This window comes from Neophocaena asiaeorientalis, unplaced genomic scaffold (assembly GCF_003031525.2).
Source record: "Neophocaena asiaeorientalis asiaeorientalis breed wild unplaced genomic scaffold, Neophocaena_asiaeorientalis_V1.1 scaffold348, whole genome shotgun sequence".
In the NCBI taxonomy this organism is placed as follows: Eukaryota; Metazoa; Chordata; class Mammalia; order Artiodactyla; family Phocoenidae; genus Neophocaena; species Neophocaena asiaeorientalis.
In genome coordinates, this window is record NW_020172672.1 from 2,909,501 (window position 1) to 2,935,534 (window position 26,034).

The window sequence follows — 26,034 nt, forward strand, 5'->3', positions numbered from 1 at the left end:
GCCTGCCCCACTCCCCAGCTGCCCAGCACAGCCTCGCAGAGCAGGTAGCATTTCCAAAAGGCATCTGCAGAGAGGATGCCTACCTTCCCCCGCAGGCAGGAACGCGACCCATTATTTTGAGCTCGCAAGGGAACACAATGACATAAGCTTCCCATCTGGCTCCCCAAACACTTTTGAAATGATTCCATCTCAAGTCCATTAATTTTATGGGGACTCTAAAGACAGGGCATAGTTAACATTTATCATCTGGAATCTCCATCATTCAGGCTTTGTCACTCTGTGTCCTCTTCTCTCTCACCTGCCTTCCTTCCCCTCCTGCAAACCTCTCCCTGACTCGGGCCCAGCTAGGGCTCCATTCAGTCTAACAAACATTTCTTGAGTGCCAACTCTGTACAAGGCCCATGCTGGGTGTTGGAGATTCAAGGACGAGTAGGACAAAGTCAGAACCTCAGGGAGCTTTGCTGTCAGTGGGTTTGGCCCAGTCGCGACACCTTCCTAAGATACCTGCTTTCATCCTGTTCCCCCTTCTACCCTCTCCCTCTCACAGAACACGTGTCCTCCTTAGATTCTTCTGTGTGCCAAGCAGTGAGCTAAGGGTTTGCATGCATTCTTTCATTTAAGTTTTCACATCAGGCAGATTCTATTATGTCCATTTTCCAGATAAGGACATTAAAGCTTAAGAGGTTATATAAATTGTCCAAGCTCACACAGCTAAGAAAGGGCCCAGCTGGGATCCCTCCCAGATGGACTGCCTTCAAGACCCACCTTCTTCCTTCTTCCATTGTAGCCACCAAAACTCGGCAGTTGGCTATCTACACTCAGAACAAAGAAATATCTAGGGCTTTAGCACTCTCTCTACCACCCCTTGTTGTTGTTTCTAAGTCTAGTGATTCTTTCTAAGACCAGGGACTTGGAGCTCATTGTCTCAGATTCCTGGAGTTTTAAAAACTGGATGTTTTAAACATTTCTTCACCCTCTAGAGGTTAGGAGAAACCTTTTCTGACACCACCACTTGAGCACTGTGGTTTGGCCTCTGTCTCAGAAGTCATCTCCAGGAGTCCTGGAAACAGCATGGATGCTGGGCTGTCTTTTCACATCCTCGGAGAGGGGGTTTCGATGATCTAAGAAGTGGCTCACACTGTCAGTCTACAGAAAAGCATCATTCATGACCCTCTTTCATCCTGTGATTCCCTTGGAAGAGCAGGAGATGGCACAGACCCCCATGGAGATTTCTGAAGGGTCCCATCAGGAAAATGGACAGCACCGGAGGGCCGTCTGTTGGTTGTCACGTGATTTGCATGTTGCGTGTAGTTTTCAGGCATTCCCACAGACTAGCAAAGTATCTATGGCAGGATCCACAGCATGATTTTGTTATTCTGGTGTTTGAAGCTGTCAAGTCTTGATTTTTGTTTTTAATTGGGGTGTAGTTGCTTTACAATGTTGTGTTAGTTTCTACTGCACGGCAAAGTGAATCAGTCATATGTATACATATATCCCCTCTTTTTTGAATTTCCTTCCCATTTAGGTCACTACAGAGCACTAAGTAATGTTCCCCGTGCTATACAGCAGGTTCTCATTAGTTATCTATTTTATACATATTAGTGTATATATGTCAATCCCAGTCTCCCAGTTCATCCCACCCTCCCTTTCCCCCGTTGGTGTCCATACGTTTGTTCTCTATGTCTGTGTCTCTGTTTCTGCTTTGAACCACTTTTTTTTTTTCTTTTTTTTTGCGGTAGCGGGCCTCTCACTGTTGTGGCCTCTCCCGCTGCGGAGCACAGGCTCCAGACGCACAGGCTCAGCGGCCATGGCTCACGGGCCCAGCCGCCCCATGGCATGTGGGATCCTCCCGGACTGGGGCATGCATCCGCGTCCCCTGCATCAGCAGGCAGACTCTCAACCACTGCACCACCAGGGAAGCCCTCTATTTCTGTTTTGGAAACAGGTTCATCTGTACCATTTTTCTAGATTCCATATATATGCGTTAATATACGATATTTGTTTTTCTCTTTCCGACTTACTGCACTCTGTATAACAGCCTCTGGGTCCATCCATGTCTCTACAAATGACCCAATAGCGTTCCTTTTTATGGCTGAGTAATATTCCATTGTATATATGTACCACATCTTCTTTATCCATTCATCTGTCGATGGACATTGAGGTTGCTTCCATGACCTGGCTATTGTAAACAGTGCTACAATGAACATCAGGGTGCATGTGTCTTTTTGAATTATGGTTTTCTCAGGGTATATGCCCAGTAGTGGAATTGCTGGGTCATATAGTAGTTCTAGTTTTAGTTTTTTAAGGAACCTCCATACTGTTCTCTGTAGTGGCTGTATGCATTTACATTCCCACCAACAGTGCAAGAGGGTTCCCTTTTTTCCACACCCTCCCCAGCATTTATTGTTTGTAGATTTTTTAATTATTATTAATTTATTTTATTTTTGACTGCACTGGGTCTTTGTTGCTGCACGTGGGCTCTTCTCTAGTTGTGGAGAGCAGGGGCTACTCTTCATTGTAGTGTGTGGGCTACTCATTGCAGTGGCTCTCTTGTTGTGAAGCACAGGCTCTAGGCTTGCAGGCTTCAGTAGTTGTGGCATGCAGGCTCAGTAGTTGTGGCTCACAGGCTCTAGAGTGCAGGCTCAGTAGTTGTGGCACACAGGCTTAGTTGCTCCGTGGCATGTGGGATCTTCCCGGACCAGGGCTCAAATCCGTGTCCCCTGCATTGGCAGGCGGATTCTTAACCACTGTGCCACCAGGGAGGCCCTGTTTGTAGATTTTTTGATGATGGCCATTCTGACTGGTGAGAGGTGATATGTCATTTGCATTTCTCTAGCAATTAGCGATCTTGAGCATCTTTTCATGTGCCCCTTGGCCATCTGTATGTCTTCTTTGGAGAAATGTCTGTTTAGGTCTTCTGCCCATTTTTTGATTGGGTTGCTTGTTTTTTTTTTAATATCAAGCTACAAGAGCTGTTTGTATATTTTGGAGATTAATCCCTTGTCCATTGCTTCATTTGCAAATATTTTCTCCCATTCTGAGGGTTGTCTTTTCGTCTTGTTTATGGTTTCCTTTGCTGTGCAGAAGCTTTTAAGTTTCATTAGGTCCCATTTGTTTCCATTACTCTAGGAGGTGGGTCAAAAAAGATTTCTTTTTTGTACTCCCCCTCACCCAGCCACTCCAGCCTATTCAAATTCCCTACGCCTCTGTATGGAGAGGCAAGGAAAGCCGGAAAAATGTAAGAACTCCCTCGATGGTCTTTCGGGGCCACCTGCCCTCTCCGACAGTTTGGGCGCCAAACGCCTCCAGGAACACTGACTCAGTCTCATATCGCGTCACCCCCACCAAAGCCTGCAAAGCCCTCACACTGAGCTTGGTCTTGAAAGCAGCCTTGGTTAGGTAGTGATCAAGACTCAGTTAACTGCAGCAGGAAAGGAGCAGACATGGAGCTGAAAGTATGGCCGCTGGGGATCCAGGAAAAGGCAAGAGGTCGTGTGTTGACATAAGGAAAGTCTCTCAGCAGATAGTGAAGCTGGGGACATACGTCCAGGTTCAGAATAAGGACCTCTGCCCCAAGAAGTCCAATCCTAGAAAGACTGAGTCACTGGGGCAGGTTACAAAAGTGGAGACTCACATGGTGCAGGGTGAAGAACCATAATTAGTTTCAACAGTCTGGGTGGGGATTTGTTTTCTCATCCTCACTCACTTTTATAACTGGGGCTTAATATCCGAGTCACAGAAGCAACAAGAGTAACTCAGTGCTGAGTGGCAGGACGTTGAAGCTGAGCTACTGAAATCTCTCCAGCTAAAGGCAGGCATACTGAACACGTGTTTTTGTCTGTCCTGCTCCTCCCCAGCCCCCCCACCCTCTGATAGTACATGATCCACATCGTTACCTTCCCTGCACGGCTACTACAGAATCATCAGCTATTTTATGTGACACACCCCTCCCCCTATGGCCCCAGTTGACTGGTCCAAGGGCAACATCTGACCAGGGTGACTAACCAGGGCCCTTCCCAGAGATGTTTAAACTTGGGACCCAGCTCATTGAGACACCTTCTCCGTGTGACTCTCGCCCACCCTGCCAGTGCTCAGCATGTGTCCCCTCTTTCTTACTCTCTGGTTCTGACTTCATATGACATATCTCCTGTAACGGATTCTCTATCCATTGACCAGCGCGTTCTCCAAATGCTTAACATGCCATTGGAAATCTGATGTTCCTGCTTCTTTTCCACGTATGCCTTGCTCTAAAGCCAAAACTCAAGAATGATTTAGTCATTTTCTTCCTTGGGTTTCACACAGCTTCTTTCAGGGCAGTCAAAAGATTCTGACTTCATTTTGAAGTCAAAGGATTCCTTTCAACACTACAGCTCTCTGTGCAACCTCCGGAATCTTTCCTGGTATTCAGAGCTTCGGAGTGGCCCTTTTTATACCGGATACCTGAGTCAAACCTTAGCTAATTTCAGTTAAAGTCCTCAAGCTGAGAGTTAGATGAACTTAGTAAGCTGTCTTTTTAAAGAAACAGACTGATTCTGGTATAGAATCATATTTAGTTATTCTTGTGTTATGCACTTATTTCATCTAGTAGATTGTAAACTTTTGGAGGAGACTTAAGTGTTAAATACCTTTGTATCCCTTGGCTCACAACCATACACTTATTAAATATTCAATAAATACAAGTTTAATACATAAATGAATCACTCAATCACATTCCTTATGTTAAATATAAAATTAATGCTTTAAGTATCATTAATCAAATAGATAATCCCACTAGGATACATTTTAAGGTATACTGTTATATATTAGAGTGGTTTTATTTATTTTTTTATTAAAGTATAGTTGATTTACAAGTTGTGTTAGTTTCTGGTGTACAGAAAAGTCATTCAGTTTTACATATATATATACATATTCTTTTTCATATTCTTTTCCATTATGGTTTATTACAGGATATTGAATATAGTTCCCTGTGCTATACAGTAGCACCTTGTTGTTTATCTGTTTTATATATAGTAGTTTGTATCTGCTAATCCTAAACTCCTAATTTATCCCTCTCTTACCCCCTTTCCCCTTTAGTAACCATAAGTTTGTTTTCTCTGTCTGTGAGTCTGTTTCTATTTCGTAAATAAGATCATTTGTGTCATATTTTAGATTCAACATGCAAGTGATATATGGTATTTGTCTTTTTCTTTCTGACTTATTTCACTTAGTATGATAATCTCTAGGTCCATCCGTGTTGCTGCAAATGGCATTATTTCATTATTTTTTTATGGCTGAGTAATATTCCTTTGTATATGTTTACCACATCATCTTTATCCATTTATCTGTCGATGGACACTTAGGTTGTCTCCATGTCTTGGCTATTGTAAATAATGCTGCTATGAACATTGGAGTGCATGTATCTTTTTGAATTAGAGTTTTCTCTGGATATATGCCCAGGAGTGGGATTGCCAAATCATATGGCTAACTAAACTAAAACTATTTTTAGTTTTTTGGGGAACCTCCGTACTTTTTTCCACAGTGGCTGCACCAATTTATATTCTTACCAACAGTGTAGGAGGGTTCCCTTTTCTCCACACCCTCGCCAGCATTTGTTATTTGTAGACTTTTTAATTATGGCCATTCGGACTGGTGTGAGATAGTACCTCATTGTAGTTTTGATGTGCATTTTAGAGTGGTTTTATAATAGACCCCGATATTAATAAAATTGGGCTAAACTAACTGACACTTTCCTTTCACGTACGGCACACCCAACTGCTAAGAGACCAGTTTCCAAATATGTGTCCTATATAAGGAAGATCTCCTGCTTTCCCCATCAAAAACTGTTTAACCCTTTGATGGAAGAGGAAAATCTCACTGGCAGAGCACAAATGGAAGCTGTTCAAGGGAGTTGGTGTGTGTGTGGGGGGGGTCCCCTTGAATTGTCAGTGAGTATTTGTTCTGTCTGCCACGGACCAGAGCTCAGTTAGAAGGAACTTATGAGAGCCCTCTCCCTGCCCCAATCCAGAAAGCAGGGGTCATGGCACCCCTGACAGATGCACAAGGAGAACCCATTAGAAGTGGGCACAGAAAGGTCCTACCAGGTGGCGGTCTGATAGGTCATGAGTGGGGACAGAGCAACCCCGTGGAGAGAAGCGGTAGCTCCAGGGGCCCCCCAAAGCCTGGGACACAGGCTTACCCCAGCTTCCCGTTTTCTTGCTGCACCCAGACTCCCACACATGGCAGGCCAGGTCTCTGGTGTGAAGTCCTCACGTGGCCCCAGATTTTCTGTGTATTGAGGGAAGGCAGTCCACTCTCAGAGGAGTACAGGTATAAGAGCACAGAAATTTCTACCACCTTGTAGCCAGGAGAGGAAATTAGAAGGCCCAGGGCAGAGCAGAAATGTGTTATAAATTTACACCTTGACTCTGCTCCTCAGCTGATGACCTGGGTGAAATGCACACACACATACAGATGAACATATAGGATTCCGGTGGCTCAGTGGAAGCACAGAGGTGGAGAGAGAACCGCTGCTCCCAACTGCCTCTCCAGGTCCCAGCTGTTCCCAAATATCCTGCATTAGAATAGGTCAGACGGCTGAGGACATCAGTTGTTCTGGCCTGCCCAGTGTCCATGCCACCCTGTCTGACAGTGGCATCCTGATTCTCCTTTGGGCATCCACCCTTCCCCTACCCCGCCCCAGTCCTTGTGGCCTCATAACTCCTGCTCTAGAAGTGGACACCTGCTCCCATCCTGGCCAAACAGTGGGTTCCATCCCCCTGGACATGGTGATGATGTAGGAGAAGGGCATGAGACCCAAGCCCAACCAGCCAGCCCAGGGTAGATGGCTGGAATAGGAGAAAGAGGCACCCTTTTCCCATGGGGCAAGCCCAGGGATTCTGGGTGGGGTGAGGAGGAGAGGGGTGCTGTGTGGGGTGTTGGTGCCTGAGAATAGAACCAACATGGGGAGGTCAAAGGGAGCAGCACAACCCTTATTCAACAGATTCCCAAGCCAATAAATTCCCTGCCAGATTGAGTCAGCTCTTAATGCAACCAAGAGTCCCTTTGGTGAATACAACTGCCAATGGTCCCAGCAATTAGAAAAGGGAACAAAGGGAGGGACCATCACTGAGGCGCCAACCTGGAAGGGCTCCACTTCTGGGCCTTTTCCATTTTCACCCCTGAGAGGGGTTCACACAGAGGCAATACTCCTTGAGAGGCCGCCTGCAAATCCCAACAGCCGGAGGGCCCTCGACTCCCTCCCCACTTCCCGCCCTCTGTGTCATTGTTGATGGAGGGGTGGGTTTCTTGTGTGTGCACTTTACCTGCAGAGCCATTTTTGGACGTTGTTTTCTATAGACCAGAAAATTGCTGAAATTAGGAAACATTTGAAGTGGCTCTTCATCAAGCCCAGAAGAGATTTCTGCAGTTGCTATATTTAAAAGCCCAGCAGCAGGTTGTTTGGGCTTATGTCGTGCTGTTATGTAATAAACATAATGTTAAGCTTTGGAAGACTTGAACACTGGTTGGGAGGGAGGAAAACAGTAGCCTCACAATGATGTGTGCCCTGCAGTTGCTTTGTAGAAGTTGGGGAGAAGATAATATAGTTTCTGCATTAAATAGTGTTAAAATAACAATGTGTACACAGCAGATTTGAATTACTGTGTAAATTCCCAAAGGAAACAGTAGGGGAAAAAAAGAAAGAAGAAGAAAGAAGAGGTTGTGTATTAATATAAGGGAAAATGTAATCAACAACCAAACAGAAGCTGGTTTTAGTAAGATAAAGGGACTCAAGAGATGTGGGCTGATCTCCTGTAGAAAGGAGATTGTACTGCTTTTCTAGGCTGTGTAAAAAATTGCTGTAAACTTAGTGGCTGAAAACATCATGAATTTATTATAACAGCGTTCTGTAGATCAGAGGTCTAGTCATGGTGTGGCTGGGTTCTCTGCTCACGGTTTCATGACATGAAATCAAGGTGTCAGCCAGGCTGGGGTCTCATCTGAAGTATGGGGTCCTCTTCCAAGCTCACACAGCTGTAGGCAGAATTTAGTTACTTTTGGTTGTAGGACTGAGAGTCCCCTTTACTTTTTGGCTGTCGCTGGGAATTGCTCTCAGCTCTTAGAAGCCTCCTACGTTTCCTTACCATGTGATCCCCTCCATAGGCCCTCTTATGACATAACTCTTAGCTCCTTCAAGGCCAGGAAAATCCCTCTCACATTTCCAATCTCTCTGACTTCTTCCATCTCTGACCGCTAGACCCTCTTTAAAGAGCTCACCTGTTTAAGTCAGGCTCACTCACCTCAAGGAAAGCGATTACATGAGTATGCACACTAGGGGGTGAGAATCTTGGGAGCCATCTTAGAATTCTGTCTACCTCAGTGATCAAACTTTCGTACAGAAGCAGGGATCCAAAATACGTAATCTTAATACGCTACTGACATGGGCTAAATGTTTATGTCCCAACAAAATTGGTATGTTGAAGCCTTAACCCCCAGTGTGATGATGTTCACAGAGAGGAAGCCTTTGGGAGGTGATTAGGTTTATTTGAGGTCATGAGGGTGGGGGTCTCACAATGGGATTGGTGTCCTTATAAGAAGAGGAAGAGAGACCAAAGCCCTCTGTCTCTGCCACGTGAGGACATAGTGAGAAGGCAGCTGTCTACAAGCCAGGACGAGGCCCTCACTGAGACCTGAACTAGCTGGCACCTTCATCTTGACTTCCAGCCTCCAGGACTGTGAGAAATAGACGTCAGTCTGTGGTATTTTGTTATAGCAGCCCAAGCTGACTAAGATGACTATAGCACCAAAGGTCCCATTCATCTCCCTTCACATGAGCCTTCTGGAAAACAGAGTGTTCAAAGGCTGTGAAAACATTCAGTATCTAGAGTTTTCCAATGACTGTCCTTCTTCTCTACCTCATTTGTTTGTGCCTTTATTCATTCAGTGACTGAGCTCCTATTCTCCCCTTGGCACTGTGCTTGACCCCAGGGCCATGTCTAGAGTGAGATTAGTGAGACACCTGGGGACAGGTTAAGATGTAAGGGGTGCCCATTTGCACAACCCTGAGAATGACTGCCCCCTGAGATTTTGCACACTAGCTTCAGAAGGGCACAAAATTTCTCCTAAAAAGCATAGTTGAATAGTTGAGTACAACTAAAAACTGACCCCTTCTGACCTTTGATGAGTCCATAAATAAAGGTGTAGAGTCATTTATAACACTATTAAGATAAAATCTGACCCTAGTATAAACTCGGTGCTCCATTTCATTGAATCATAACTCTGATGAAACCTCCGCCACCAGGTGCTCCACCAAAATGTTTGTGCAGTTTTCTCACATCCCGGGGAGAAACCCATGTGTCCCACGAGCATCCTCATATCCTCTTCACCTCTTGCTCAAGTTTTCTCTCTTATTGGCCATTTCAGTGCCAGCTGGGTTGCCTGTTGGGAGAGTTACATGAATTTCTTTCTTTCTCCTTCCATCCACAATACGGAGCTGAGCCACTCATCAAAATCTGACTTGCCATCCTGTACGTTGCCCAGAATTTCTCTCATCTGACTGAGAAGCCCCTGGCTCTGTTCTGAGTGCCCTGGGGGCCTTGCCAGTCCTCAGGTGCAAAGGCAGCTGAACCCTGTGACCTCAGTCCTGAAGCAGAGCCTAGGAAAGAAGACCACCCCCAACGCCTCTTGCTCGGGAGGTTTCAGGCTCTTTGGTGAACCGTCCTCTACTCACTGTTCTCTGCTCCCCCGTTGGGTGGGAAGATGAGCCCCACATGGTTACAGTCCCGGGGCTGAGAGCCCTGCCACGTCCTTGTTTAGGTTAAATTTCCTTAAGAAACCAAGAACAGCCCTGCGTTAGATTTCCTAGGGTATTTCTCTGTGGTGAGTGCTTCACTGGGAAGAAAGTTAAACAGAGTACTGAGCTGATAGCAAATACATGGGACTGATTCCCTAGCCTCAGCCACGGAAGGGACTTGAGGGGTTGCACCTTGGGGCCTCTCGTGCTGCCACAACCCAGATCTGCGTCTTCTAGAATTCTTTGCACAACAGCAAAGGACTGTTGCTGTTGTGAGGACTTTCTTTACTCCCACCCTCATGCCCTGAGCAAGGCAGATGTTTACTTCCAGCACTAGAAGAAGGAGGGGGTGAGGGCAGAGATGGGGGGAATGCTAACCATAGCTAACCTAAGTCAGATCACTAGGCTGGCTGCTAGCCAGGCTCTGAATCGCCCTCTGCAGATAGCATAGGCAAAAAGCTGGGTCTTTGCGCCCTGCTCTCTAGGTTAAAGTTCTGATTCAAGGCTCAGTTACTCCCCCTTTGATGCTATTATCAATCATCCCTTTGCAGAGGAGGTGACTTGTTTAGACAACAAAAGGAACTTGAGATGGATCCTTACCTAGGGGTTCTCAGAACTGAAGGAGGTTCATTAATTTCTCTCCACCTCAGTTTCTTCATTCAAAAAAGTAGGCATAATTATGCAGGATTTTTTTTTTAATTAGAAATAATATATACCTGGCACAATGCTTGGAAACTGCTACCCCCTTAAGAAAGGGTTGCTACTGCTATTACTGTTATCCCTGGCTCAGGGTATGTGTTATTGATCTGGGCTGTGAGTTTGAGAGCTAAGATTGTGTGCATGGCTGATGGCAGTGCCTGACGCAGAGGAGGTGTGCAATCAATGACTAAGTCTGGAATTTTAGCATGGGACATCAGCCCCACCAGGAAATAAGAGTCTATATGCAATTACCTGCTCTATTTCCTAGGTTGGTAGTTCTCAAATTCTTTGTGTTCTGGACACATCTGATGGGACTGATACATTCAGACAGCTGTGAGTCAGCAATAATTGCCACTCAATCCCTGCTATGGAAGAACAATGTCTCCCAATATCTATGAAAGCAACCACTGTGGTCCCACCATGTATTTGGATGCCCTTTGTCATTGTGGTTGGGGGTAGAATGTTTACTGCCCTGACCTCCCCAACTAACGTACACAAGAAGAATTCTCACATATCCACTTAACCACTGTATTTCTTGTCCATTGGTTTGATAAAACACACCTTCTACCTTTTCCCAGGATTTCAGGTTGTGGCCATGGTATGTTGGCCTGCAGGTCTCAGGCAGGTACTTCAATTGCCCTTGGAATTCCAGCATTTAGCTTTGCAGTCTCTATTTGTCGACAATCTCAAAAGTCCTTGACATATAGTCATTTGTAATTTTGCAAAGATGTCAATTTTTAGAAATTAGTTTATTATGGACTTCCCTGGTGGCACAGTGGTTAAGAATGCACCTGCCAGGGCTTCCCTGGTGGCGCAGTGGTTGAGAGTCCGCCTGCCGATGCAGGGGACACGGGATCGTGCCCCGGTCCGGGAAGATCCCACATGCCGCGGAGCGGCTGGGCCCTTGAGCCATGGCCGCTGAGCCTGCGCGTCCAGAGCCTGTGCTCCGCAACGGGAGAGGCCACAGAAGTGAGAGGCCCACGTAACGCAAAAAAAAAAAACAAAAAACAATCCACCTGCCAATGCAGGGGACACGGGTTCGAGCCCCGCTCTGGGCAGATCCCACATGCTGTGGAGCAACTAATTCTGTGCGCCACAACTACAGAGCCTGCGCTCTAGAGCCTGTGAGCCACAACTACTGAGCCCGTGTGCCACAACTACTGAAGCCCATGTGCCTAGAGCCCATGCTCCACCACAAGAGAAGCCACTGCAATGAGAAGCCCGTGCACCGCAACAAAGAGTAGCCCCCGCTCACCGCAACTAGAGAAAGCCCACTCACAGCAACGAAAACCCAACGCAGCCAAAAATGAATAAATAATGTTAAAATAATTAAACTATTAAAAATTAGTTTATTATACAAGTAATATATGAGTGTATATATATATATTGCAAAATGCTTATATAGTTGAGAAGTACACAAAACGTGTAGAAGTCTTCCTTTATTTGTATCAGTCAGAGTAGGCTATGTTATACTGCAGTAACAAACACCCCCCAAATCTCAGTGGCTTATAGCAACAAATGTTAATTTCTTGTTTACACTACATGTTTATCACGAGTTGGCTACAAGCTCTGCTTATTGCCTTTTTCACACCAGAACCAAAGCTGATGGAAAAACCTATCCTCTATCTGGAACACTGTCAATCTGGCAGAAAGAAAAAGACAAGACAAATGAGGCCCTGACTTCTACAACTTTGCACAAAAGTGATCAACATCTCTTTGGCCAAAGCAAGTCACATGGCCATTCCCAAGGTCAACAGTGTGGCGATATATCCTACAGAGAGGAGCACAGCTGGGAAAGAAACTGGAAGGTTTGGTGAACAAGAAGACATCTCCCACTACCTCCTTCTAGGACAACTTCCCTCCCAGAGGTAACTGCTCTCAGCACCTCAGTCCCCTTTCTTATGTATTTGCCTAAGAGTGTGTGTGTGTGTGTGTGTGTGTGTGTGTGTGTGTGTGTGTGTGTATGAATATATATATGCACATAAATGTAGAATATTCACATGTTGTTCTGCAGCTTGCTCTGTTCATTTAATCTACCTCAGAGACCTTTTCATATCAGTACATATAAGCCTACCCCACTCCTTCTAACAACTATATGGCGTTTCATGCCATAATATATTTTAATTCTTGGTGTACTTTTGGATCTTTTTAAAATTTTTTTCTGTTACAAATAATGTGATATTTATCCTTATGCATATGTCTGTGCACATGTGTATTTCTGAATAATAGGTTTCTAGAAATTAATTGTTAAAATAGAGCATGTGTGCATTACCATTTCTAATAGATACCACCAATTTGCCTGGAAAAATGCCTCATCCGTGTACACAGGCATCAGCAATATGCCTGATTTCCCAAATCCTCAACAACTCTTAATATTATTAAACTTTTTCTTTTTGTTGATCTGATAAATTTTTTAAATGGTTGTTCATTGTTTTAATGCATATAGTGCATTTTCTTGTTTGTTGGTGAGGTCGAGTGTCGTTTGTATTTGTTGGCTAATTTCACAGTTTTTTCTTTTGTGAGTTGTCTGTTTCCCTTCTTCACCCATTCTCTAGTGGTTGTTTATTCTTTCACATTTGAATATGTAGAATTATAGTTTTTCTCAATATTTAATCCTTTGTACTACTGCTTGTGAATATGAGTATCTTTCATTTACCATCAGGAACCTTCCTAAAAGCCAGACACAGAGTGAAAATATTAACCAGTAGCCCCTTTTTTGCTAATCCATCACTACCAACCAGTTTCCTAAAACAAAGAGAAAGTCAGTAAACGTAACAAATTACTTAGTATGTCAGATGTAGAAAACATTGCTTCCTGTTGACCACACAGTGACTCTGACTTTTAACAGACATTTGCATGTGTGCAGCCACACAGCCTCTCAGCACCGTCAACATCTGACTCACATCCCTTTGTTGACATTCCGCCCTCTTCAAAACATCTGCATATGATTCTGAAATTCCTCCAGTTATATTTGGAAAGTAACTAAAGAATTCCTGCCCCCTCCACCATAAATATATTACTTTGTTTAAAATGTTATATTGAGTTTGGGAGATGTCCAAATAAAGTTTTCTATATAAATCTAGTCCCTAAACATGTTACATTGGAGAGGTATGTATGCTTTATGAAATCTGAGTGTTGATAAAGAGGGATTCTACTGAGAAAAGATTGCTAGGGAGGCAGCTTGTGAGGTGTACCTCTATTTGCATCCAGTTTGGCCATTTAGTTTTTAATTTTGTTTTTGGCTTTTTTTCCCCAACTTTATTGAGATATAATTGGCATATAACATTGTGTAGGTTTATGATGTACAATGTGATGATTCAATATGTAATATATTGAAAAATGTTCATCATGATCCATCACCTCATGAAAATATCTTACATGTGTATGTGTGTGGTAAGAACATTTAAGATCTACTCTCTTAGCAGCTTTCAAGTGTACAATACAGTATCGTTACCTATAGTCACCATGCTGTACATGAGGTCCACAGAGCTTATTCATCTTGTAACTGGAGTTTGTACCCTTTGATCAACATCTCCCCACATCCACATTTGCCCCTGGCCATCACCGTCCCACTGTTTCTATGAGTTTGGCTTTTTAAGATCCTACATATAAGTGAGATCATCCAGTATTTGTCCTTCTCTGTCTGACTTATTTCACTTAGCATAATGCCCTCAAGGTCCACCCATGTTTTTGCAAATGGCAGGATTTCCTTCTTTTTTTTATGGCAGAAGAATATATATATACCATATTTTCTTTATGCATTCATCCCTCAAACAAACTTAGGTTATTTCCAAGTCTTAGCTCTTGTGAGTTATGCTGCAGTGACTATGGGAGTGTGGATATCTCTTGGAGATAGTAATTTCATTTCACTTAAATATATACCCAGAAGTGGAATTGCTGGAGTATAGGACAGTTCTAGTTTTAATGTTTTGAGGAAACTTCATACTGTTTTCCACTGTTGCTGTACCATTGTTTTTCATTTTGTTCATGGCATTTTTTTGGTCGCACAGTTGGCCATTTTCATGTAATCAAATCTCAAGTTATTTTTATTTAATATTTCTGGATTTGAAGTCTTGCTTTAAGAAGGCTTTTCCTAACTCAGGATTTCTTTTTGAAATTATCCTATATATACAGATATTTTTAAGTTGTTAGTTTGGTTTTATGTTTAGCTCTTTAATCATAAGGAATTAATTATTGGATAAGATGTGAGTTGGGGTAGAGAAGGCTAGGCTACCTTTTCTCTGCCCTGAAGCAGGTAGCGTATCAACCCAATACCATTTATTGGGTATTTCCTTCTTTCTCCAACTGGTTTGAAATGTACCATGAATTAAATTCTCAGCATTAAAAAAAAGTATTCTGTATCTTAAGGCATCAGATTTTATGGTGGAGCTGGTGTACAGGTGTGCAAATCTCAGGGAGCATGAGGTTAATTAAAGCATCCATGGATCAACACAGGCATTCCCTGCACATTGTAATTATTCTCACAAACGTAAAAACTTTCTTATGTGTGACAAGCGATCCTGATAGCCAGACAACTGCTAATGATGCACGTCAAGGTGTTACTGACTTGGGTCCTTGGACTCTTTTTTTTTTTTGTGGTACGTGGGCCTCTCACTGTTGTGGCCTCTCCTGTTGCAGAGCACAGGCTCCGGACGTGCAGGCTCAGCAGCCATGGCTCACGGGCCCAGCCGCTCCACGGCATGTGGGATCTTCCCGGACCGGGGCACGAACCCATGTTCCCTGCATCGGCAGGCGGACTCTCAACCGCTGCGCCACCAGGGAACACCGGGTCCTGGGACTCTTTAATCAATAGAAATTGATAACAGGCCAGACTAGGAATTCAGGCAAGGCTTTATTGGGAGTGAAAACAAGTAACAGGTTCCCTTGCTTGCTCTCCGAGGACAGTGGGCTGGTTCCTTAAATGGGGTGAGGGTAGGGGTGGCTCTGTGGGTCAAGCTGGAGGGGTGGCTTAAGTGATCTGCCCACCCCCTTGGTGCTGCTGTGTGCAGGGATCATGGGCAGTGCCCTGCTTTTGCTCCCCACACCTAAGAAATGGCATTTGGTTTGTGGCTTTTTTGTATCTTATTGCTCATAATTTGTCCCAACTGTGCAGGCATGCAGTTATTTTTAGTTCCTTATAGTTTCTTTGTATTCTGTTGCTGCAGGAGACATTAGTCCAGGTGCAAGCACTCCAGTAAAGGGTCCCAGGTGCCAGGTCCCAGCCTGGCTCAAAGGGATCTGAGAAAGTGAAAGGCCATTACAAATAACTAGAGTCCTGTAGTAATAGAATTATTAAAGTTTTTAAGGGGTTGTTTTAATTTCTCAGTTATCCTTTAATATGTTTTACGCAGGGCCTGTTTGGGTTTGATGGTGTTCAAGAATTCAAGGATTCAGTAGTTCTGGGCTGAGTCCCTGGACACATTCAGGTTCTACTGTGCCATGAGCTTTCCTGGTTCTGGAGATTCTCCTGCAACTGTACCACCTTGGGGGCGGGAGCGGGTGAGACTTTTCCAAGCGTTTCCATCCCACACGTTGTGTGAGAGAGAAGGCTGCCTTCTGTGAGTCCATTTCTCACCACCAGTGGCTTATCATCCCATGGAAATCTGAGTGGCCCTTCTCCACACCTCAGAAATGCCTCATGCTGGTCTAATCAGAGGAGTTTAAAGGTGCTGGTGGGGGGAGTACAGGAGTGCAGGTAGTATTCAGAGGATGGTTGACATCATACGGCAGATGCTTTGAGGCTACTGTGTCCCAGGGGGTGGACTTAGATAATTAGCAGATGAGTTGACAATTGCCTAAAGAAAGAGAACAGAGTGCGGTAGGAAAGGGGAGTGAGTCAGAGGTCCGTCTCCTCTCTTTCTCTCCTCTCCCCCCACCACATGCCCCACTGGCTCCTTTGTGTCCCAAGACAAACAGTTTCATCTACACCCTGATGGAAGATTAGATGGTAACTTAAAACAAGAGGGGCTTCCTGGGCTGAGGAGACAACACTGAAAGCTTTGTGAAGAATTTGGAGAATGCCACAGCAGGTAAAGGAGTTGCTGGCTGCCAATCTGGGCCAGGGATCTCCTGGCCCTGGGCTGACCCCTAGCCAGCCAGAAGGTGTCTTCTCATGTCTTTAGAGGGCTTCAGCCCTGGAGCCCAAGCCCACTGTGCCCCAGCCAGGGTTTCTCAAACTCATGCTACTCAGCCATCCCTTGAGGCTGGAAGCCTCAACACAGAACTCAGGAGAGGATGAAACATAGCCAGTCCCACTCCAGGCAAATGCGATTTCTCTGCCATCTCCACCTTTACCTCTAACACTGAAGCAAGTTTGTGTTCTATGTCATGTATCTATGCTCGTTTTGATATAAAAGTTGTGTTTGCAATTTCATGCCTAACCTCCCCTCTCCCCTTTCCATCAAGTCCCAGTATAAAATCCAGTGCTTCTCTGTATTTCGTGGGGTTCATTACAGTTGTAATTATGTTTGCCCATCATGTATTTGCTGTCTTTCCCACTAGAGTGTAAGCTCCAGGAGGGTAGTGGCCATGCCTGTCTGGCTCAGTGCATCCTCAGTGGCTGGCCAGTGCCTGTCTGTGGCCTTTAGCCTTGGCAGTTAGAGCCTTCTTACAATTAGGCACCTGTAGGTCAAGTGTCTGTTCTTCCTTTCACCAGAAGAAAGGCCTGATAACTCACAAAAGGGTCATTGTTCTCAAAGGGTCCAGGTGAGAGGAGCCATCCCTCATTGCTGGGCCCCAGCCCTATCACAATTCCTGGCCCCCTCCCAATGAAAGTGAGACAATGACATCATCTCAGAATATATACAAAGAACAGCCTTTCTGTAAATCTCTCTATGGAGAATTACTTTAAGCTCATTCCTACTGTATTAGGTGCATAATATCATAACCCAGAGTTTCCCAGATTTAGTTCAAGGGCATAGATGATTTGGTTAGGTATAAGATTTTTAGAAATTTTCTTGTCCAAGGAGAATTTGAAGCATGTTTTGCTGATGGTAGGAAATCAACTCAATTTGGGAGAGGAGCTGATTTTTCAAATAAGTAATTATAAATCATACCAACCTCCCTCACCTGTGGGTCTAGTTCTCCCATCTCTTACATGGATTTTCTGTAACAACCCTTATCATTATCATTCTTGATATCCACAGGGCACTATTCAAAAGATTTATTGGTTAAAAAATGCAAATTCCATAAAACAGCAAAGTGCTGGCTCCAAGTTTCATGTGAAGGTGTGCTTAAACAAATGAGTCCACATTTGAAGACAATGCTAAAGAAAAGTAGTAAGAAATCTGAATTGTGGGATAGTTATTTTTACCATAATTCCGTACATTTATTGAATATATATTGTGTCAGATACTAAACTGAGTTCTTTGCGTGAATTGGCTTGTTTAATTCTCACAGAAACCATTTGATATAGGGAGAATTTTATTCCCATTTCATAGATGAGGAAACTGTTACTTGGGAGGGAGTACGTAACTTTCCCAAGATCAGGCCTGGGGGGAACTGGGCCAGAGCTCTGGTGCCGCTTTATACCATTCTGTGGCCCATTCTCTCACCACTGGACGTGAATAAGTGTTACCGAATCAGGTCTGGCTGCTCACCGCTCGAAAATCAATACCCGAGAAAGATATGTTGGTAGAAAGGAAAGTTGCTTTTAATCAGAATGCTCGCAATCTGGGGAGATGGTGGACTCAGTGTCCTAGAAAAGCATCTCCGAAGATTCTGCTCGGCCATGAAAGTTTTTAAAGGGAAAAAGGGAAGTAATCTCCGTCCATCGTTGAGATAGGGGATCAGAGTCGTTGCCATTCCCTGCTGCCTGCAGGCTTGTCGACTTCTTGTGATTTTTCTTTCTGTGCTATCTTGTTCACACAGTTTGTTCACAGGATTACTGAAGGGGAAACTAGGGAAGAGATCTGGTCATCTGATAATTACTTATTCTTCATTTCTATTTCTTTGATCTACAGAAAGAACCAACAAATTAGGCAAGGTATTGGGTGATCAAAAGATTTGAAAGGGGTGCTAGGGCCGGAGATGAGTGGAGCATGGGGGTGCCTGGTTTAAGGTTAGTGACAAGACAAAAGGGTGCCTCCTGCAAAGAGCTCTTTCCTGTCAAAAGCTGCTTACACAAGCAGTAGACGTCTGTGAAAAAGAAAAAGAAAGAAACTTTCACCACTTTAAGTGCTGGTTAGCTGTGTTGCTCAATCCAGGGCCTTACAGATTTGTTTCAATGAACAAATTCATAATGATCCTTTGTAAATGGCTCATTGGTTCACTCATTTTTTTAGGTGATGGAAAATCTGTTAAACGTTGCCTCTTCCCCCAAACCTCATTACAATCTCACAAAAACAATTTTCATAAGTGAGTTTGGCCCATTTCTAAATTGCTTCAAGATCCAAATTTCCGTTTGACCCGCCATCAAACAGGAAGTCCTGACTAGTGGTGCACTTTTGAACAATATGTTGACATTTAAAGTCCCTGTTTGAGTTCCTGCTCCAGGCATTATCTCATTGCATGCACTGTCTCATTTTATTCTTACAGTCACCCTCTTGGTCCCATTTTTCAGACAAGGAAACTGAGGCTCAGAGTGGATGAGCCCCAGGTCACACAGCTAGTGGACTAAGGATCTAGGTTGATCGCAGGGCTGACATCACAGTCTGAGCTTTTAACCCCTATTCTTTAGTACCTTTTCAGTGAGTGCCAGGGAGTCTGGAGATAGAGGCTGTGGTAGTTCAGGAAGATTCCACGGAGGAAGTGGAAGATGAGTTGGATTTTGAGGATTGCATTGGAAATATGAGAATTGCATTGGGGAGGGAGTAAGGCAGAAAAACAAACAGAGCAGGCTCCCTTGCTTCTGTAGAGAAGGTGAGTTAGACCATTTTGTGGTTGACATTGCCAGTTAATTTTCAATTCAACACCTGCCTTGCCATTTGAACTTAATCTTATTATAGCAGATCCCTTTGCATGCCTTTTGTTTGTGCAGATTTTATACACTGGGGGTTTTTAAGTCAATCAATGAGCATCTGTGCTGAAAGGAATTATTTTTGTGTGCATAAAAATACTTGGTCCAATTCCTCTGTGAACCAACAAGTAAAACCTATCTAATTCCTGTCTTAGAGGTAAAGAGTGATGCAGTACAGGAAGAAAAGCCTTTACCTACCTACCTCTCTTCTGTTTCTAGTCCATTCCATGATTTCCAGGAAAATGAATTTATACTGTTTGGAGGAAAGGCTGAGGTCAGCATATCTAGCCTGAATTTAGCATACAGACAGTGTCCTTGACAGTCACGCTCAATGTGCAAAGGTATTCCAATAGCAGAGAGAGAACCAGCCAAGAAAGAGATTTGAACTTTAATTTCCCACACATGACATCAAGATATACCACTGTCCTTTTCTTAAATTCTGTTTTGTACCATCCCACCATGAGAGTGTCTCATATAAAATATTCTTTCTCAAATATCCGGACTTCATTTCCAAGTCATTTAATTTTCCCCAGGTTGTTGACTCTGTGTCCTTGTCTTTAAATCATCTACTTCTTTCACCATTTCCATCTTTCTTATCTTTTTTGCAGAAAGTAATTTTTCCAAAGACATATTTCAATGCATAGAAGGGGGAAATTACTTCACTTTTATTTAGCATCTCCCGAAACTTTCTTTGTTTCAGGGAAAGCTGGAATCAAGTGACTTTCTCCTTTGTATATCTGAGCAACGCCGTTTCTCCATCTCTGTATAAAGGTAAGCACCACTGGTGGCAGCCATCTAGCCATTGTTGGGTGGGACCAAACCTACTCTTAGCTCCAGAAGATAGCCCTGATTGGTCTCTGCGACTGGATATCCAGTTGTCATGGTCACGAGGTTTGGTTCAGGGATGATCCAGTCAGTGCAAAGCTTTGAGCTGCTGTTGGTTGATTGTGAGAGACAAACTCTCCTGTCACGTGAGAACAAGAGAGCGTGAAATCCTTCTACAATCATCAGGAAGTTAGCCCTAGGAGGCAACGAACATTGGGTATAAAAAAGAAGAGAGGTAGGGCTTCCCTGGTGGCGCAGTGGTTGAGAGTCCGATAGAAAGAAACTGAGTCTTCACATCATTGTAGCCATCAGTACAGTCCATTTACCTCTGTGCCCCCAGTTAGCTGATAAATCCCTTCTTGTTTGTGAATTCCAATTAGGTTTTCTGTTACTTGCAGCCAAAACCCTTTTATCTGATACACCCGACTACTGGGCAGTGGAACTAAAACACAATATTACACCTCAAAATGCAGTTTATCCAGTCTAGCCATCTAACAATAGAGTACTGGATAATTAAATTGCATTCGATGATGATATATTAGCCAGGACAGACTAGGCTGTTATAAATAGAAATGACAGTCACATAACAATGGGAAACAAGTGTTCCTGGTCAGCAGCTGGCTTTCTTCTGCGTGGTTTCATTGGTTTTTCAGGAACCTAGGTTCCTTCCATCTTTTGGCTCCCCCGTCGCTTAGGGCCTTGTCATCACCCTTATCAAGCTGGCGGAAGGGAAAGGAGGATGAGGTGGGCACCACTGCTTTTTAAAAGCCTTGGCCTAGGGCTTCCCTGGTGGCACAGTGGTTGAGAGTCCACCTGCCGATGCAGGGGACACGGGTTCGTGCCCCGGTCCGGGAGGATCCCACATGCCGCAGAGCGGCTGGGCCCGTGAGCCATGGCCGCTGAGCCTGCGCGTCTGGAGCCTGTGCTCCTCAATGGGAGAGGCCACAACAGTGAGAGGCCCATGTACCACACACACACACAAAAAAGCCTTGGCCTAGAAATGGGACAAGCTCTTTACACCCTCCCTTGGCGAAAACTAGTCACATGGGCACATCTAAATGCAAAGGAACCCAGGAAGAGGAAGTGGATTCTTGGTAACTAGTTCCTAGTCTTGGCCTAGATAGAATACTTTAGGAGACTCTCAAATACATGGGAAAATGCCAACAGAGCATTGTGCATAGTACAAGCCCAGGTTTTCTAAGGTCCCAATCTCTAAGGTTCTAAGGTCCCACATAGCGTGAGCTATGTCTCTTTCTGTTCCAGCCCTGTGGCAAGGCTCTGCGTTTGTTCTTTTCCAGCCGTGTTGGTACATTCATGATGTTCTCTATAGCAAACCCACCCCACCATCCCCTGATGAGCAATATGGATGTCACTGAAGTTCTTGGAGGAAGACAGAAATGTAATCAAAGTCCTCCATGGATATCTGTTCTTTGCTCCAAAATTCTCTTCCCTTGTAGCACACTCACCTCACTTGTTCCTCTTCTCGGCCACATGCTTCCCTTTCGCCATCTCCAGCCCCTAAAAGTGTCCTCATTGAGCAGTTGGCTCTTGCCCTTTGTTATATGTCCACTCAGCAAAACAAAAACCTGATATTAAGCCTAAAACCAAACAAGATATTTTTACCTCCAGCATACCCCTCAGGGAACTTAGCAGATCATTCCCTGAACAAAAAAAGGTCTCTTCTTGGGGCAGGGCTAGGTGGGGAGTTGCTAAATAAGGAAATGAATTTTTGCCATAAAAATTCATTTACATAGAAAGAAAGACTGGAAGGATGTTAACAGTGTTTATCTCTAGGTAACTGGATTGCAAGTGGTTTTTTTCCTCTTGCGTGTTCCTGTACTTTAATTTCTGTTTCCCGATCTTTCAAATTTTCTAAAGTACATGATGTAGTTCTTTAATCTGAAAGAAAAAAAGTAAAGGAAATTGTCTTTTGCTCAATTTTACTTATCAGTAGGGAAATGCAAATCAAAACCACAATGAGATACCACTTCATACCCATTAGGAGGGCAATTACGGAAAAAAAAAAAAAACAACAGAAAATAACAAGTGTTGGCAAGGATGCAGAGAAATTAGAACCCTTGTGCATGTTGGTGGCAATGTAAAATGGTGCTGCCACTCTGGAAAACAGTATAGTAGTTTCTCAAAAAATTAAATATAGGATTATCATATGATCCAGCAATTCCACTTCTGGGTTGATACCCCCAAAGAACTGAAAGCAGGGTCTTGAAGAGATAATTGTACAGACATGTTCATAGCAGCATTATTCGCAATATCCAAGAGATGAAAGCAACCCACATGTCCATCAACGAATGAATAAATGAAATGTGGCATATACGTATGATGAAATATTATTCAGCTTTAAAAGGAAGGAAATTCTGACACATGCACACGGATGAACCTTGAGGAATTATGCCAAGAGAAATAAGGAGTCACAAAAAGACAAATATTGTATAATTCCACTTATATGAGTACGTATAGTGGTCAAATTCACAGAGACAGAAAGTAATATGGTGGTTGCCAGGGCTAGGGGAAGCAGGGATGGGGTGTTAGTGTTTAATGGGTATAGAGTTTTAGATGGGAAAGGTGAAAATGTTCTAGAGATGCATAGTGGTGATGGTTGCACAGCAATGTAAATGTACTTAATGCCATTGACCTGTACACTTAAAAATGGTTAACATGGTAAAATTTATGTTATGTATATTTTTCATAATTTTTTTAAAAAAAGAATTTATCTTTCCATAGGCAATTTTACAAGAATTTTTGACTTGGATAGCTTGTGATCTCTTTTGAAAACCAGATATTTCCCTAGTTTGGGCTTTCCACCTACACAGTATGCCTTTTTATATGAATTTGTAAAAAAGAAGAAATACTCATTTTACCAGTATTACATAAGGCTCAGGGGTTTAATAAGATATGGCTTCTCTTCTCCAAGGATTTGCCATCTAATAAGTGGGAAAGACAGGTAAACAATTAACTACAATCCGCAGGGAAATGCAATAGTGGCCAAGTGTAGGGATACAAGCAGTGAATTCTGCCTGGGTAAAGAGGCTTTTCAGAGAAAGAGGTGTTTAAACTGGACTTGGAAAAACCCTTACGAATTTACTAATGAAAAAGATGGGATGAACATGGGGGACACACTGGAAAGTGACATAGAGACGGGGGACAGCACTGGGACAGGAGGAAATCAGTGACCCCAGTCTTAGGGCATCATGGGACCCTGAACACACCTGGCTGAATGCCAGCAGGGGGGCAAGCTCAGGCCTGGACGTGGCAGCGTTGTCTCTCCTGGGGAGATGACCCAGGATGTGGGCTGAACTCAGAAAGCAAAGTCCAAGCCAGCCGTGTGTCAGGACCAGAGCTGAGACCTTGGCTGGCTCTGTGGTGTGATTCTGGAGGGACATGGAGCATGCTGGAGCTTCCTGTGTAAACAGGGGAATGGCTCCCTGCATGTTGGTGCCTGATTGTGTGCAGCTGTTGGTTTTGCAGTCTGACAAGGAATGGAGTAGAAGTGCTTTTCATTAACTGCAAAAGCTTATGTAATGTTTCTTGTCGGCATCTTGGACTTGGCCGTTCTGCAACACGTCTCCCCCCAGTACCCACACACATGGACTTGCCTGGGGCAGTGGAGTGCAAATGGCGCACAGCTGTACAACCAGTGCCTTGGCCCCAGCAGGGGGAGAACAGAGCGTGCTGGTGTGCTGGAAATCTGTGGGTGCTGTGTCAGTCATTCTGAGTCGTGGGATTGGTGGCGGGGAATCAGCTTGCGAGAAGGAGACAGAGGGCGTGTAGAATTACACGTCTTGGACCTGGAAGGTCATCAAGATCAACTCATTCACTGGTTTATTGTCAATCGGTATGGGTCACTCTTGTCACTGCAGCTGTTTCTGCTGTTTGAATCCTCTGCCATGTGCTGGTCCCTGCCTTCTGTTGGGCACTTCTATTTCCGGCAACCACAAAGATGGCCTTTACGGCTCCTCTCTGCATCCCCAGGCTTCCCTAAGAGGAACTTTAACCCTGCTCCCAAGGCCACAGAAGTGTCCAGGATCCATGAGCATCCACAGCCAAATCTCATCTGGCCATGGCAGGAGCACAAAGTATAGGGGACGGGCCATGTGGAGAATCCTACAAATGTACCCTATCTCATTTTCCAAATTCCCAGGATTCTATCACCTACCTGGGGTCAGACCTTGACTCTCTTACCCAAACAGCACCTAAACCTCTACCCTCTTCCCTTCTTGGAAGCCTCCTTAATTCCCCAGGTGGGCCTGACTCACAAAGAGCTGGAAGTTCCCTGCCTGGGGTCAGGATACGCAGGTCTGGGAACACAAAGCCCTGGCTGCCTTTCCTGGAAGGGAAAGGGGGAAATTATCTTTCCATCGTGTTCGCTGATAGGTCAGAATAGCACAAAAGATAAGCTATGATTAATTTCTCAGTATCTCACCTTGTTGCACATGGATGGTCTCATTCACCTGGAGACAGGTGAGCTGGGCTCACTCATCTGATACCATAATGTCAAGTGGAGCCGTTGGCCCTACCACCTGGTAGTCTGTTCATGGGTCTTTCTTGACTCCCCAAGATGTAACTCCTGGACACTTCTGGGTGGGCCACTGATTGCTCCTTCATTTCCTTTAATTTACATTCACAGCTGCTCCTAGGTGGCACCTCCCATCTCATCCCAGCTCTGTCTCCTGTTCACTCCTAGACATTCTCCTGCATCCTTAGGCACAAAGCCCCAGGGAATCTGATCTGATTTTAGGGCAGAGCCCCACTGATATAGCAGGACCTAACCCTAGCAAAGCAGTGACTGAGGGTTGGGAATCTAAGGTATGAACCCTCCTTACTTTCATACAATTCTAAAACTACTTTTGAGCTAGGAATCCTGGCACTTCTGACCCAGAGGAGTACTGCCATTTGTGACAAGCCAGCTGTCCCCAGGCCCAGGTCAAGAAACCCTGGGATCAAATGGCCTGAACTCCGCTAAATAGACAAGGCCCTTCCTTTCCGGAATTTGAAACGATTAAGTGGCTCAATGGAGGCACTTTACTTTGTTCACTGAAGGAAGGGCCTTGTTGGTTGGCTTTTTCTAGAGTGTTCTTTAAGGAAGTTTTCCACCTTCCAGATTCTATATATTTGATTTTCCATCTTGTCTGGGTTCCTAGGAAAGCTGAAGCCTTCCCCCTGATGTCCAAATGCAGGGCATCGACAAGCTCTTTACGCTGGAAGATTTGCTAACATTGGGGCCACTCCTTAGGCATCCTTTTCCAGCCCCTCCCAACAATCTCTGAGCCTGAGCTCCACTTCACGTCTGGTGTCTGGGATGTATGTCCGCATGTTTAATGCGTCTTCTGCATGTCAGCTCCTGCCCTCCTTTCCCAGGTCTGGAAACTACGTCCTTTTACCTTCTCCTGGCTGTAGCCCCCAAAGCGTTGGAGGGCATGTCACCGTGGCCTGCTGCAGCAGCCTATGTGTACGAGCAGATATAGCATCCAACGATCTGATTTATGTTTTCCAGATTTACCGCATCACTCGCATACCCAGGCCGGCTGATATTTTAAGAACGTGAATCAGAGTGTCTGGCATGGCTCCCTTTGCAGCCGAGCTCCGGCTGCAGGCATAATGAAGTTGGGAGGGGGGGAGAACTCTACTTATCGGGGAGGAAATGTGTGTCAGTAACAAGTCTGCCTGGCAACAGCACTAGGAGAGATCCCAGGCCCCAAGATCAGAGCCAGCATCTCCACACTGGTGGAAAAACATCACGCTGCACGATTTTCCTCCTTGGTGGGTT

The 26,034-nt window shown here is 44.5% G+C and overlaps 1 protein-coding gene across 1 annotated transcript in view; it reads left to right on the top strand.

The window, feature by feature from the left end:
• PCNX1 (pecanex 1) overlaps positions 1–25,802 on the top strand; it is a 247,314-nt gene extending 221,512 nt beyond the window's left edge. The window contains exons 42-44 of the mRNA XM_024739610.1: positions 12,063–12,336; positions 20,125–20,195; positions 25,762–25,802. The gene's annotated coding sequence lies outside the window, so the exon portion shown is untranslated. The remainder of the gene's footprint in view (positions 1–12,062; positions 12,337–20,124; positions 20,196–25,761) is intronic.
• The last annotated feature ends 232 nt before the right edge of the window (positions 25,803–26,034 follow it).